The sequence below is a fragment of the Halichoerus grypus genome, chromosome 5, assembly GCF_964656455.1.
Source record: "Halichoerus grypus chromosome 5, mHalGry1.hap1.1, whole genome shotgun sequence".
Taxonomy (NCBI): domain Eukaryota; kingdom Metazoa; phylum Chordata; class Mammalia; order Carnivora; family Phocidae; genus Halichoerus; species Halichoerus grypus.
Window position 1 is genome coordinate 3,663,464 of NC_135716.1, and position 16,065 is coordinate 3,679,528.

Sequence of the window (16,065 nt, forward strand, 5' to 3'; positions counted from 1 at the left end):
ACAGATGACCCTTGAAAACACGCTGCGTGAAAGGACAGGATTGCATTTACATGAAATCTACAGAACAGGTAAATCCATGAAGACAGACTACAGATGGGTAGTTTATGAGGGGCGGGGCTGCTGGTGTGAGGAGCAGCTGCTTAATGGGTGTGAGGTTTCCTTTTGGGGTGATGAAAATGTTCTGCAGTTGGATGGAGTGCTGGTTGGACAATATATTGTGAATACATTAACTGCCACTGAATTACTCATTTTAAAACGGTTCATTTTGTGTCAAGTCAAATTGACTTCCATAAAAAAGTTACTGAAAACTTTAAGTCACCACGATCACTTGGACGGGCTACTATGAATGCTAAAGACGCCACGTCCATGAGCGAGCGGGATGCCTCCTTCCCCGTGTGGCTGCTGCCTTTGTCTGTTAGGCTGGTGACTGACCTGCTAGCGGGAGCCGAGAAGCACCCGTTGAGGAGTGGGAGTGAGGCCCGTGCTCTTCTCAGCCTCCTTCTGGCCACCTTGCGGCTGGCAGCCTCCTCTCCTGGGCCTGCCGCGTGGATTTCTGCAAACCTGCACCCTGTCCGGCTGCTGCAGCCCCGCACAGAGCAGAGCACTCTTGGGAAAGGGAACCGGCCTCTCGGTGAATGACGGGGGAAGGGAGACGTCCCTGTGCGTTCCGGCTTCCTTACAGAAGTGCTGGGTCGGCCTGTGTGCGGCCTTCTCCTTCAGAAAGTGAAAGAACTACTCATTCATGGCTTACGGAATATTGACTTAAAGCTCCTCTGCGGCTGTACTTTCTTGCCTGGTTTTATTCCTGAATTTCTAGTTTTCTTTGAGGTAGTCCCATTCCGGTGCCTTCATGGTTCTGTAAACTGAGCAAGCCTAAAACTGAAGCTGCCTTGGGACTAGGCAGGCTTAGGTTGGAGGCCCGTGTGAGGGTCCGTGACACGGACCACGGCTCAGCACCGTGGCTCCCAGCTGTACAGAGCGGCCTCCACGAAGCCTGTCCCGGGGCGACCCCGGGGGTTAGGGAGGTGGTGCGGGCACAGTGCACGCTGTGTTTTGGCGCGGGGCATAGGTGCAAGGTAGTCCTGTTTCTCCGCCCATCCCACTTTCTAAACCACCTCACCATGGTTTGTGAAATCTTTAAAAAAGCCTTTTCGGGGCGCCTGGGTGGCTCAGTTGGTTAAGCGGCTGCCTTCGGCTCAGGTCATGATCCCAGGGTCCTGGGATCGAGCCCCGCATCGGGCTCCCTGCTCGCCGGGGAGCCTGCTTCTCCCTCTCCCTCTGCCTGCCTCTCTGCCTGCTTGTTCTCTCTCTCTATCTCTCTGTCAAATAAATAAATAAAAAATCTTTAAAAAAAAAAAAAAAGCCTTTTCTACACCCATGTATCCTTCACCTAATTATGAGTGTCACTGTTAGGTCCCCAGAGACTTAGCTGCTTGCTTTCTACTTGCACCAGTTTGACATTGCTGTTCACATTGGCTCGGCCATGCTCCCCCCTGAACCTGACTGTAAGTTCTAAGTCCCGGACGTGTCCCTCAGACGGTGGCCTCGGGTGACCTGGTATCATTGTGAAAGTAAAGGAAGCTGGGAGCAAACACTTGGATTTGATCCAGTCCCCTGCCTGTATTCTTGTCCTCAGTGGTGTGACAGAGACACGGTGGCCTGGGGTCCAGATGAGCCAAATAGCAGTTATCCTCGCTGGGAGACTGGGGACGAGTCGTTGGGTGGGTGGAGTGGGTGGGTGGAGGTGATCCCCGCTCCTGGCTGAGTTGGGAGGGGTTTTGGGTGGCCCGTCCAGCTCAGGGCTGGTTCTGAGCTCGAAAGCCACTGCCTTTCCCTGGGCAGCAGGCAGTAGACAGACGTGGGGGAAGGCAGGCCGGTGGGCGAAGCCCTCGGTGCAGGCATGTGGAGCCGGCCCTGCTGCCCCGCTGAGCCAGCCTGCCTCTCTCCTTGCTGCACATGGCCTTTGGGGCCTCAGCCTGACGTCTCTCATTGGAGTGGCTTGTCACCCATGTCACCAGGTGGCAGGGTACTGCCCTGGGGACTGTAGCCGTCCCGCTCTGGTCTCGTCCGTGCCACGGCTACACGCGTTCGTGGCCTTGCCACGTTTCCATTTGTCCTCAGTCCTCCCCTCTCCTGGGTGAACTCTGGGCCCAGAAGGCAAGGACCTCGTGCCTCTTCAGATGTCACCGTGTGCACGTTCTGTTCCAGACTCTGCACGGCCCCTGGGAGCGCGGGCTGCGAGTAGCTCACGGGCTCACAGGGAGACAGAGAAGGGAAGACTTTGCACCGAGCATCGAAACTGTGTGCTCCCAGGCTTGGGCGAGAGGGGCAGCAAACTGTAACAGGAAGTTTTATTCCTCTAAGCTCCCGTCTGGAAAGCGGCGTGATGGCATCCCTGTGGACGCCCAGCCAAGCCCCACCTGGACAGAGTGCCGCGTAACTGGGAGCACACAGGCGTCAGAGTTCTGTTCTGGCCACCTCCTGCCTCGCTGCTGGAGCAGGATGATTCGGGTCACCCTCTGATGGTGGCAGTGTGTGTGGGGGGGCAGTAAGGGCTCCATGTTCTAAGGGATGAGTTGGGTTCCTGGGGGCATCGGGGAGCAGGGTGAGCAAGGAAGTGAACGGGAGCAGGAAGGCAGTGGGTCTCTGGAGTGCGTGTCTTGAGGGGGTGAGCGGTGAAAGGTGATGTTCGAAGCAGGCAGAGGTGAGAGTGGCTGATGGGGAGGGCCCAGGGCCGATGGCCGTGGTTCAGTTGGGCTCTGCTGCCCTCTGGATGTGACCTCAGGTCGGTCACTTGAGCTTCGTGGGTTCAGTTTCCTTGTCTGTGCAGCAGGGAGAACAGCAGGACCCGAGCCACACAGCGGATGTCGGGACTGAGTCTGTCCATCCTGGCACGGCGTCTGCTGCTCAGTAAGCACCTGCTGATGCCGTACGAAGGTGCAGCCTCGCTCCCAGCTCACCTGGGACTTGACCTTACGGCCAGGTGTGCGGTGTGGGCTCGCTGTTCTGGGAGCTCCAGGAGACTAGGGAGAGGAGCTGGGGCTGCCAGAGGTTGGGCAGGGAGATGGTGCAGTCTTGAACCAGGTGTCAGGGAGGGATGGGAAAAGATGCATTACAGGGGCATTTGAAAGAGAAAATTGGCCCGCCTTGGGACCTGCAGGGTGTGGTGGGGGTGGAGAGGGACGTGGCAGGTCCGTCCTGAGTTTCCCTGGACACCGAGTCATGTCCCTGTGCCTTGAGGGCAGTAGCTGGTTATCAGACAGTCCAGGGCTTGGGACAAGTCTGAGCCAGAGCAGGGACCTGGCGGTGAGCGGCAGGCAGGGGAAGCGCCCGGTCCTCGGGGAGCCGTCCTGCCGGAGGGGATGGCCGGGGCCCTGCACCAGCAGTGTCTGCAGGGTGGGGAAGTGGAGAGCAGCGCAGAAAGGGACTGACGAGGCAGGGTGGGGTATGGAAACCATGGGTCATCAGAACAGATAAAACTGTTAATGGCAGGGAGTTCTGGGAGGAAAACTGGAAAGTATCCCCTGAAGTTGTTGGCAACCTCGTGAAGTCTGTTAAGAGAGGTTTCCACAGCGGGTACGCTGGTAGGCAGAAGCCAGGTTGTGGGGTGCTTCAGAGCCACTGGGGTCAGTAAGCAGCAAGTGGACACTGCTGCTGTGTTGTGAGGTCTGCCGATACAGAGTAGGAGAGATGAGTCGGAACTGGGAAGTGGGTCTCGCGCATTCTCGTGTCCCCTCAGCCCAGAGCCAGCCCGGCTGCGGGAGGTGCGTGGCACTTGTCTGTCCCACGCTCCGCGAGGAGACACAGCGATTTCCCGCTTTCTCACTCACTCCTGCACTGGAGATTTAAGGTAGCAGCTCTTTATTTGAGATAATTTCATCAGGTGAGGTAGTTTTAGTTTCTCAAAAAATTTCTCTCTTTGTTAATTAAACCTAAATTTTCTTTCTAATAGGATTTCTAAGTCCATTCTCATTGTACAGCCCTTTTCTTGGGCCTGGAGCTAATGGGCTTTTGCATTGACCTTATTCCTTGAGATCGGAACTGGCAATTATATTCTGATCTCCCCCCACCCTTGATTTTCCTTTTAAGATGCAATTTATTGAAACAAAGAATATGATAATTTAATGGAAATTTTGGTGTGTTTCTAAGTATAGTCAGATTGATGTGATTTTAGGACTCAGATGGTCCCTAAAATGTCGGCTTCTGTTTAAGAAACACAGCATGGTTTTGTGAACCCGCTGGTCCTGCTGCCTGCCACTTTGACATTTATTACTGCAGTCACTCATTCGGTGTTTCATTCATTCATGTATTGGTTCACTCGGCCCTGAGACTGCGTCAGACTTGATTTGAGTCTCCCTATCAGTCAGTGGCAAGAACAACCTCTAGAAAACCTGACGCTCAATCTCTGCACAATGACTGGCAGCTACTGTCCACCTAATCTGAGTGTGCACTGGGCTCAGGACTCTGGGCTGGGCTCTCAGCGTTGGAAGAGGTCAGTCTCTCTCTAAGGGGCTTACACCCTTAAGTTAGAACCTGGACAGGTCGACTCTGGGAGTCACTGTGAAGTAGATCAGCGTGGGGTTCGGTTGGGGCATTGTTATCTGTTGAGGGTCTTAGATGGGGCGGGGCTGCACCCCTGCCTTTCATTAGTGCACCTTCCTTGTCTACATAGTTCCACCCCCATTTCAACAAATTACTTAGTTTGAAAATTATGGTAAAAAATACATAACCTAAAATTCACCATTTTAATCAGTTTTCAGTGTACAATTCAGTGGCATTGCGTACATTCACATTGTTGAGCAACCACTTCCACTGTCCATCCCCAGACCTTCATGCTTTTGATTCTACCCTCCTCCCACAATTGAGTAATTTGGCAGTGGTGGCCAGGCTACATAGAGTTTATGGATTACTCTTATTCATTACATATTATGGGACACCTGTGCATTACGCACTGGACTCCTGGGAATACAGATCAGAAAAGACAAGTCCAATCTCTATGGAACTCAGACTAATAAGGAGCACCAGGCCTGGACAAGGTGACAGTGTATGGAGGAGCCTCCTACACAGAGGAAGCAGCGTGGTAGCTGGGGCAAGATGAGGAGCTGAGTGCAGCAGGAGCCCGGAACAGGAGAGGTAGGAGGTGTGGTTGGAAAGCAGGTGGCAGGGGCAGCTATCCCTATAGCCTTTTTTTGGGTTTTCCTCCAGTAGGAAACTGAGCATTTCAGTCCTTCCTGATTGTATGTGGGGTCTACAGGTGCAGTGCAGTATTTGGGGTCTACAGGTGCAGTGGGGTCTGCAGGTGCAGTGGGGTCTGCAGTGCAGTGCAGTACTTGGGTTCTGCAGGTGGAGTGGGGTCCGCAGGTGCAGTGGGGTCTGCAGGTGCAGTGCAGTACTTGGGTTCTGCAGGTGCAGTGGGGTCTGCAGGTGTAGTGCAGTACTTGGGTTCTGCAGGTGCAGTGGGGTCCGCAGATGTACGTGGGGTTTGCAGATGTATGTGGGGTCTGCAGGTGCAGTGGGGTCTGCAGGTGCAGTGCAGTACTTGGGGTCTGCAGGTGCACGTGGGATCTGCAGGTGTACGTGGGGTCTGCAGGTGTACATGGGGTCTGCAGGTGCAGTGGGGTCTGCAGGTGCAGTGCAGTACTTGGGGTCTGCAGGTGCACGTGGGATCTGCAGGTGTACGTGAGGTCTGCAGGTGTACATGGGGTCTGCAGGTGCAGTGGGGTCTGCAGGTGCAGTGCAGTACTTGGGGTCTGCAGGTGCACGTGGGATCTGCAGGTGTACGTGGGATCTGCAGGTGCAGTGGGGTCTGCAGGTGCAGTGCAGTACTTGGGTTCTGCAGGTGCAGTGGGGTCCGCAGATGTATGTGGGGTCCCCAGATGTACGTGGGGTTTGCAGGTGCAGTGGGGTTTGCAGGTGCAGTGCAGTACTTGGGTTCTGTAGGTGCAGTGGGGTCCGCAGGTGTAGTGGGGTCTGCAGGTGCAGTGCAGTACTTGGGTTCTGTAGGTGGAATGGGGTCCGCAGGTGCAGTGGGTCCACAGATGTATGTGGGGTCCGCAGATGTACATGGGGTCTGCAGGTGCAGTGGGGTCTGCAGATGTACGTGGGGTCTGCAGGTGCAGTGCAGTACTTGGGTTCTGCAGGTGCAGTGGGGTCCGCAGATGTATGTGGGGTCCCCAGATGTACGTGGGGTTTGCAGGTGCAGTGGGGTTTGCAGGTGCAGTGCAGTACTTGGGTTCTGTAGGTGCAGTGGGGTCCGCAGGTGTAGTGGGGTCTGCAGGTGCAGTGCAGTACTTGGGTTCTGTAGGTGGAATGGGGTCCGCAGGTGCAGTGGGTCCACAGATGTATGTGGGGTCCGCAGATGTACATGGGGTCTGCAGGTGCAGTGGGGTCTGCAGATGTACGTGGGGTCTGCAGGTGCAGTGCAGTACTTGGGTTCTGCAGGTGCAGTGGGGTCTGCAAGTGCAGTGGGGTCTGCAGGTGCAGTGGGGTCCGCAGGTACAGTGGGATCTGCAGATGTACGTGGGGTCTGCAGATATACTTGGGGTCTGCAGATGTACGTGGGGTCTGCAGGTGCAGTGCAGTACTTGGGTTCTGCAGGTGCACATGGGATCTGCAGATGTACGTGGGGTCTGCAGGTGTACGTGGGGTCTGCAGGTGCAGTGCAGTACTTGGGTTCTGCAGGTGCACATGGGATCTGCAGGTGTACGTGGGTTCTGCAGGTGCACGTGGGATCTACAGGTGCAGTGGGGTCCGCAGGTGCAGTGGGGTCTGCAGATGTACGTGGGGTCTGCAGGTGCAGTGCAGTACTTGGGTTCTGCAGGTGTACGTGGGGTCTGCAGGTGCACATGGGATCTGCAGGTGTATGTGGGGTCTGCAGGTGCAGTGGGGTTTGCAGATGCAGTGCAGTACTTGGGTTCTGCAGGTGCACGTGGGGTCCGCAGGTGTACGTAGGGTCTGCAGGTGCAGTGGGGTCTGCAGGTGCAGTGGGGTCTGCAGGTGTATGTGGGGTCTGCACGTGTGGTGCAGTACTTGGGTTCTGCAGGTGCACGTAGGTCTGCAGGTGTACGTGGGGTCTGCAGGTGCAGTGGGGTCTGCAGGTGTGGTGCAGTACTTGGGTTCTGCAGGTGCATGTGGGGTCCGCAGGTGCAATGGGGTCTGCGGGTGCAGTGGGGTCCGCAGGTGCACGTGGGGTCTGCAGGTGCACATGGGATCTGCAGGTGTACATGGGGTCTGCAGGTGCAATGCAGTACGTGGGGTCTGCAGGTGCACGTGGGGTCTGCAGGTGCAGTGGGGTCCGCAGGTGCAGTGCAGTGCTTGGGTTCTGCAGGTGCACGTGGGGTCCGCAAGTGCAGTGGGGTCCGCAGGTGCAGTGGGGTCTGCAGGTGCAGTGCAGTGTGCTGGCACTTACGGACCGACAGGTACACTGTGTCATGCGGTGGGGCTGGGTCATGAGGTACGGCAGTCTGAGAAGGGCTGGAGGAGGCAAGCTGGAGTGGTGTGGAGAGCGCTCTGAACTCCACACTGCTGGAGCTCTTGCACTTGGCCTGGGGAGGCTGCTGGGGGTCAGGAATGAGGCTTTCTTGGTTCGTGTCCCGATGTTGTGTGCTTGCTCTGGACATTCTGGCCGCCAGTTTGAGCCGATGCTCGTATCTGTGACCTCCGACCTCGCGCTGCTCAGGTGTGGATCTTGAGCCTGTTGTGGTAGCCCCGTGGTATGGGTGAATGAACAGTTACGTCTGGGGCAGGAGGACCAGGGAATCTCTGCTACTTGCTGTGTCGCTGTGAGCGACCCACGCTGTGTCTCTGAGCCCCAGCTTCTGCACCAGTGGAGCTGGGCTGAGACTGACGTTGGGTGGTGTGCAGACTGGAGCTCACCTTTGCAGGGCACCCGCGGCACAGTAAGCAGCCTCGGAATGCCTCAGATGACCCTGAGTCACAAAGGTTTTGCTGAAAGGAAGAGTCAAGGAGGATTGAGGCGGCTGGCTTCAGATGACGTCCACCTGGGCTCCCACAGGCTCCTCAGGTGTTGGCTGTGACACGTTTACGCAGTCGTCCTCTGTAAAATAGGGATAGAAGAGCCCCATGTGACTAAATCAGAGCGTGAACAGGCACTGGGCGCGTGCCACGGCGCATAGTGGGTGTGCAGGCACTGGGTGCTCACACTTTGCACTTATTGCTGTCCTTTCAAAACTCAGGACAGCCTGTTTCACTGGTGTCTGCTCTCCTTCGCTGACGCGGAAATGGGGAGGCCCCTTGTTGGCCTGTTGGCTCTGGCTCAAGAAAGAAGCCAGTCCCTCGGGCAGCGGACAGCGTTGCAGTTCCTCGTGTCAGCACAGGGGGGAGCCCGTTCTCAGCGGACCGCTTCTCGCCGCCCTCTGTGGGCTCCTGCACGTTCAGAAATAGTAGTGAGTTTGGTGTGCTCCCCCCTTCCTCATTTACAAGTAATGCTGGATGTTCTTTGGATTTGCAGAGCGAGAGACCTGATTTCCTTCCTTCCTTTAGCTGAATGGCTTGGGTGAGATTCAGAAGGAGTTCTGGATTTACCTGTGAAGTTCTGCTTTATTTAGGTGCAGTCCCTCCTTTCTCTTGCCTAATATACCTTACCGCAGACGGGACTTGGAGGCAGGCAGGTGGGAGGGAAGCAAGCCTTTGCAGGGAAGACACCCTCGATTGCTGTGGAGTTGGAAACCAGTGTTGGGTGGGGGAGAGGTAGAGTCTTGGACAAGAATTCATGCAGTACCTCAGTGCACAGAGGAGGCGAAGGTCCCGCTCTCGGGGACCTGCGTTCCAGCAGGCCTGGCGGTACATGCAGCGATGAGTACATTCAGGCATTTTAAATCTAAAGTGACCTAAGTGTCGTGAGATTTGTCGGCGGGGGGACGGAGAAGAACAGGGAAGAGAGGCTGGGGGGTTCTGTGGTGAATAGAGTAGGGCGCTCGCTCCCAGCCCGGCTCCCTCCCTTCCCAGTTCTGTGATCCGCTGGGCGACAGGCTGCACTGGGGACAGGGACGGTGGCGTGCTCACTGCTGCGTCTCGCATGCCTGGAACTTCAGTGTCCCTGCGACAGTAGGTGCTCTCGCCATGTGTGTTGAATAAATAAATAAACGAATCTGGGGCAAGTCACTTGACTTCCTCAAGGGGTGGTTTGTTGAGTTGTAAAATAACATGAGGTTGGTCCTTGCGTTCAAGTTTAGGGGAAGAAATGTGGGAGATCAGCCCAGTGTAGTACTTGGCACGTGGTAGATGCTCAAATGTGAATTCCGTTTTCTTGGGGACAGTGTGCCTGTGGCAGCTGCAGAGAGGATTAGCTGGCAAAATGGGAGGGGGGAGTGGTACGGAATTATCAAGTACAGGTTACCTTGGAAGTAACGTATTTACTAAAGAAATACATTTAGTAACAGTGTGTATGTCTCTTGTTTCTCCTGTACCAAAAACCATAAACTCAGTGGCTTAAAACAACACACACTTATTGTATTACACTTCTTGAGGTCAGAAGACTCCCAAATGAAAGTAAAGGCCTGCCTGCCTTCTGGAGGCTTCAGGGGAGGGTCTGCTTTCCTGTTCCAGCTTCTACACGCGGTGGCATTCCTTGGCTCCTGGCTGCCTCCTCCACCTGGGATGTCTGTGCTGGGGTCTCTTCAGCAATCTCTGGCTCGCCTGCCTCCTTCTTTCCCTTCAGAAGGTCCCTTGTGATTCCTCCAGGGTAATCTCCTTATCTTGGGATCCTTAACTGGATCACATCCGAAAAGTGCCTTTTGTCTGTGAGGGATCCTATTGGTAGGTTCTGGGGATTAGCAGTGGACATCATTGAGGGGAAGCATTATCTGGTCTACCACAACATGCAAATCTTTTGACCCCAAAATACCATATTTACTTTATTTTAAGAAAAAGAAATGGACTAGTGCACAAAGATGTGTATATTAGGTCATTTGTCATAACATTATAACACCAGACTTATCAGAAGGAATATAGACCTTCAGTAATAGGGAATTAGTTAAATTATGATATCTGTATAATAGATGACATTAAAAAAGAAGATCCAGAAGGACATATATTAACATGGAAAGGTATCCATGATTAAGTAATAAAAGCTGTTACAAAACAGTATGAATGATAGGATCCCATTCTTAGGGAATACATGCCTTTGTACGTATGCATAGGAAAAGGTCCAGAAGAATATATACACCAAGATGTTAACAAGGCTTATTTCTGTGTTTGGAGACTACAGGCGATTTCTTTTTGCTTCTCCGTGTTTACTCATGTTTTGACAGTGAAATGTTACAAAAACCCACTTTTTTTTTTTTTTAAAGAAAAATTACTGAATTGAGTGAAAAAGAATTTATGAGCTAATGCGGGTTTGGCATCTGAAAGTTCGACTTTGAACGGATTTTTCTTTGAATTGAATCTTTAGACCCAAATTGGCTGATAGCCATCTCCTTTAGCACTTCAGCGTGTCATGTGGAGTCTTGTTCTGCTCTTGACTCTTTCCAGAGCCCTGTGCTCATTTTGTCATCCACAGAAGGTGGCAGCTCAGCCCCGGCCCCTCACCTGCAGGGAGAAGAGCAGGAAGGCTTTTGAAGAGAAAAGGAGTGCTTTTCTAGTTGGGCCGCAGCATAATGGTTTTGTGGTCCTTTTATTGGAGGTGCTCTCCTTCCATATTAGAATTTTTGTCAGTTCTTTCTGCTTTTCACATTTTTTTTTTTTAAATCTTTACATGTTTTCTCAGCCATGTCTCTGTTCTGGAGGTACTGTGACAGCCCCCACGTATCAGGGGCTGTACGCTGTTCTTGGAGGTGTGACGTGCAGGTGGCCTCCCTCCGTCCTTCTGAGTGTGAGGCCGCACCTGCTGTGGCTTGCAGAGGGCACGAAGGAGCAGAGCCCCATCCTTCCGTCGCCTGCCCCTACGCTCCTGCTGCGGGTCCAGGTTGTTTGCAGATTTCTTTCAAGGAATCGTGTGTGTGTGTGTGTGTGTGTGTGTGTGTGTGTGTGTGTTTTCTTGTATACTAGAAGAAAGAAAATAAATTTGTAATTACAAAATAATTTGACAGTATTTTTGTTTGCGGTGCTAACGAAAGTTTAATGCGGCTCTCTGGGTTCCATCTTTCGTTCGAGCCGTCTGTAGCCCTGTGAGGGAAGCAGCACCGTGTTCGCTTCTCAGTGGCAGAAATTGAAGTTTTAGGCTGCTAGGCGATGACGTTGGAGTTGCATAGCTGGTGAGTGTCCAAGTTGGACTGGATGCTCAGGACTCCTTGTTCCCGGGACAGCGCCGCCAGATGTTTGGCTCTGTGAGACAGGTGATGGCCGGTGTTGAGGGCCTCGTGTCACCAGGCCCTGCTCCCGGGACACCCAGCAGATCCTCACAATCACCCTATTGGTGTTGAGTTTTATTCTTAGCATTTGGCAAGGGGCGAGCCAACGCTCAGAGAGGGAAGGAGACAGTCGTCCATCACACAGCTAGTGGGTTGGAGGCCTGGGCTCCCTGATTCCAAAACCCAGTGCCTTCCTCCTCTTCCTGCATCCCTTGTGGGCCATAAGCACTGACTACTGTGGTTAGCAAAGTGTGCCCTGGAGTGCCACTTGCAAAGTGGAGGCTCTCAGATCAGCTATTCTAAGGGTTTGCAAGCGTCTCCAAAAAAGCGGGATGTCTTTTTTGTTAATAGTTCATAGCCTCGGGGCGCCTGGGTGGCTCAGTCGTTCGGCTCGGGTCATGATTCCAGGGTCCTGGGATCGAGCCCCGCATCGGGATCCCTGCTCGGCGGGAAGCCTGCTTCTCCCTCTCCCACTCCCCCTGCTTGTATTCCCTCTCTCGCTGTGTCTCTCTCTGTCAAATAGATGAATAAAATCTTTAAAAAAAACAAAAATAGTTCATAGCCTCTTTTCCTGTTAGGCATTGCCAATCAATCTGGCAACTGCAGTAAGAACCAAATTATACACTCAATTGGTTTAGCTAGCCTGGTCTTTTGGGCATTGATTGATAGTCAGGGGGTCACATGTCAACAGACCCAAAGAAACTTATCTTTTTGGCCAAAGGGTTGCTTATCTAAGGCTTGGAAGTGATTAAAACTGTCATCTGTAAGGTCCCCCAGGGTGCTCTGTGGATCATCTCTTATACTGATGTTTTCTTTGTTCCTAGCATTCATGCAATAGGTGCTCAAGAAATACTGAATTAAAAGAATTTAGTGCAGTCTCTACTGCATGCAGGGATTCTCTGTAGAGCATCCAGACAATGGCTGGGGTAGAGGGAGGATCTCTGCCTGGTCCTGACCAGTGATGGGAGCTCAGGTTCCTCTTTACTCGGATATCCACAGCTTCTGCGCCCTGGTGCCTCCTTCCAGGGCCTGCCTAGCTTTGCAGTAGAGATTCTTAACATGGGGGGGGCGGTCCCCTGTGTCTCAGCCTTTCTGTCCTTAGGCTAAGCTGTCCTGCTTTAGAAAGCCATCCAGATCTCCTTGCCCCATGTTTCCTGATGAGAATGTTGGCCCTTCTACACTGTAGCCCCTAGAGCCCACCTTCCCAGGGAGGGAGCCCTTCAGTAGTGAGCTAACTGTTGCATGTGCCATGTGTTCCCAGTGGAAAACAGGAGGTTTCCCATCCGTGTGGGACTCACAGTCCGTAAGGGGCAATCTCTCAGTGTTCTATGGACTCAGCTAGAAATCTGACATGGAAAGTGGGGCCCGAAGAAGGGAGTGTCATTTCTCCTTGACAGTTGCACTGAGTAAAGATTTCAGGTATGTTTATTCACTTAAATACTTACTGAGTGCCTTTCCCATGCCAGCCGTGTGCTGGATAGCTGGCACCTAAGGACACTGCGCCTTGTCTCGGGGGCTGGTGGTCTACAGACATAGTGCTCCCATTCACATGAGGGGTTACTTCAAACTGAGATGAAAACTATGAAGAAAAAGACTGTGATTCTATGAGGCTGTAGACTGGGCATCAGACAAGGTGCTCTTGAGGAGGCGCTGAGGTCCGAAAGGATGAGTAAGAGCTAGAGAAAGCGCTGCGGGGACAAGTACTGAGGGCAGAGCTAAGAGGGGCTGGGAAGCTGGAGTGGTGGTAGGGGAACCATGGATGTGCAGCCCTGGAGGCCACTTGAGCTTTGGTGGTGATCATCAAGGTGACAGGGAGCCTGTGCAGGGTTGCAGGTGGGCGATGGAGATGAGACCTGCTCCCCAGCTCCCGTGGAGGGGTGGTGTTTGGAGGGAGGCCAGTGTTGAAACAGGGATCCATCAGGAGGCTGTTACACTAGATGGGGGACAACAGTGATGGCTTGGGGTGAGGTGATAGCACAGAGACGGAGAGAAGTAGATGGGTTGCACTTGGTGGTGGAGGGTGTGAAGAGAGGAGACGGGCTTCTGACTCAGATACTTGGAATGATAGTGGAGTTCCTGTTGAGCAGAGGGTTGTGGGAAAGAGAGATGGTCTCTTTTTCTTGCAGGGGCAGGGTAGAGATTGTTGTGAGTTCAGTCTTAGATTTGGGGAGCATAGGGTGCCTTTGAAATATCCACACAAAGCAGACAGCTGTATAAACAGACTTACACAGAGCTCAAAGGTGATGTTTGAGCTGACTCTTGGAAAAAAGATTGCATGGTTTCCAAGGGAACAGTAGGGAAGGACAGGCAAGGCAGCCCAGTGTGGAGGGTGTGGCATAAGGGAAAGTCGGGAGACTGGAAAGAGCGCGGTGTTAGGGGAGCTGTGAATGGTCGTGGCGTTGAGAACTGGGTGTGTAGCCAAGATGGGAAAGGAGAGATTTGGGGCTGGCAGGTCGTGGGGAATCTTCTATGCCATGTTAAGAAATTGGAACTTTATCCTAAAGGCTATCATCAGCTAGTGGAGGGCTTTTAGTGATTGAGTGTTATAGTCAGGTTTATACTTCAGAAAAATCACTGCCAGTAAAGTGAAGGACTGATTGGGTGAGTCATTCCTTCCCTCATTTGTCTCCCAGTGCCGTCTCTTCCACGCTGTGCACTCAGCACTGTGTTAGATGCTGGGGAGACTGAGGTCAAGGCAGAGACTGTACTTTAATGAGTTGGTTGTCTATGGAGGAAGAGGGACCCAAAAGCATAAAACTATATTCAGTATGGTAATTGTGAGAATACCCATGTATATAGAGTATTAGCTCAGAATAGCTTAGCTAGACTGTGTTTAGAGAGAGTTTCTAAGATGATATTAGACAAAGTTTTAAACAAATTGTAGGGGAGATGGATGGTCATTGACATTGCATTCCACCTTTCCATCCGGCAGCAGCCATCAGCTCAAACGTAGGCCAAGGTGGGCGCTTGCAAGTCCATCCGGGAGCTACAGAGGAAGACGCAGTCCGATGAAATGCACTTCTCAGGGTGCACGCTGGCAGGACCACCAGCTCTCTGCGCTCCACAGGGCCCCCCACCCAGCCTGGCCCGACAAAGCGTGCAGTCTGGGGTACAAAGCCAAGCAAGGTTATGTCATATTCAGACTCGTGTGCGTCGTGGGGGCCGCACACACCCAGTTCCGAAGGGTGCGACCTGTGGCAAGCCTGTCCGTCGTGGGGTAACCAGCTCGGGTTGCCTGAAGCCTTCAGTGTGGCAGAGGAGTGAATTGGGGTAACCAGCTCAGGTTGCCTGAAGCCTTCAGTGTGGCAGAGGAGTGAATTGGGGTAACCAGCTCAGGTTGCCTGAAGCCTTCAGTGTGGCAGAGGAGTGAATTGGGGTAACCAGCTCAGGTTGCCTGAAGCCTTCCGTCTGTGGCAGAGGAGTGAATTGGACGCCACTGGGGCTCTGAGAGTCTTGAATTCTTCCTGGGTTGGTGAAGATTCCACATACTAATTCTTTGAGGTTATCCTCATTGATCCATTCCATAAAGCTATCAGAAGAAATCCTGACACCCAGTGGATCACCAAACCAGTCCACAAGCACAGGGAGATGCGAGGGCTGACATCCGCAGGCCCAAGAGCCGTGGCCTTGGAAAGGGTCACAAGTTCCACCACACTATTGGTGGTTCTTGCCATGCAGCATGGAGAAGATGTAGTATTCTCCACCTCCACCATTACCGCTAACATAAGTAATATTTGTAAAATTCTTAACCTAATAAATAATTCAGGACAGTCAAAAAAAAAAAAAAAAAGAAATTGCATTCCAAGTACAGGGGTAGAAAGAACAGAATCATGGAAGGAATAAGTAGTGTAGTATATTAGGAGACCTCCATTGGTTTTTTGCCGGAAGGCAAAGAGCAAAGGGAAAGTGGTGGGAAGTGAGGATGGCCTGGATTTCCAGTGTCTGCTAGACTAAGAAAGCTGTGATATGATCAACTTTGCCTGTTAGAATGATCATTTTGCAGCTGTGGGGAGAATGGATTTTCAGGCAAGAGCCTATGAGGTCCCCTTCATGATAAAAAAAATACCCCACACTCCCCAACCCCAAAACCTCATTAGGAATGGAATGGAACTCCCTTAAATGGATAAAGACCATTTATTGCAAAACCCACTGCTAACATCATGCCCAGTGGTGAAAGACTAAAGGCTCTCCCCTTAAGATCCAGAATGAAACATGGATGCCCACGCTTGCCATTCTTATTAAATATTGTACTAGTAGCTCTAGCTGGATAATTGGGCCAGGAGATGAAATCAAAATCATCCAGGGTAGAAAGGAAGTAAAATGTACCTCCATTTGCAGATAACATGATGTTGTAGAAGTAAATTCACTAAAACACTCTTAGAACTAATAACGTTCAGTAAGGCAGCAGGATATAAGATCTGTCTACAAAAGTCAGTTGTATTAGTAAATAATTAAAATGAACAACCAGGAAATTAAATTAAGAATATAATTCTTTTCATAATATTAAAAGTTAATTAGGAATAAAATGAACAAAAAACTACAAGGCTTGTGTACTGAACACTACAAAACATCACAGAAGTTTAGGAAGACCGAAGTAATAGAAAGACACCCCAAGTTTACAGGTTGGAAGGCTTCATATTGTTGAGTTGGTGGTACCACCCAGACCAATGCAGATTCCTTGCAGTCTCCATCAAAATCCCCGCTGGGTTCTTTGCAAAAATCAAGCTGATCCTCAAATGCATGTTTTTCTGGCATG

At 52.1% G+C, this 16,065-nt stretch overlaps 1 protein-coding gene and 1 pseudogene across 10 annotated transcripts in view; both read left to right on the forward strand.

The window, feature by feature from the left end:
- Positions 1 to 16,065, forward strand: part of TRAPPC9 (trafficking protein particle complex subunit 9) — a 582,880-nt gene that overhangs the window by 254,033 nt on the left and 312,782 nt on the right. The window lies entirely within an intron of this gene.
- Positions 14,078 to 15,529, forward strand: LOC144381682 (large ribosomal subunit protein eL15 pseudogene; annotated as a pseudogene).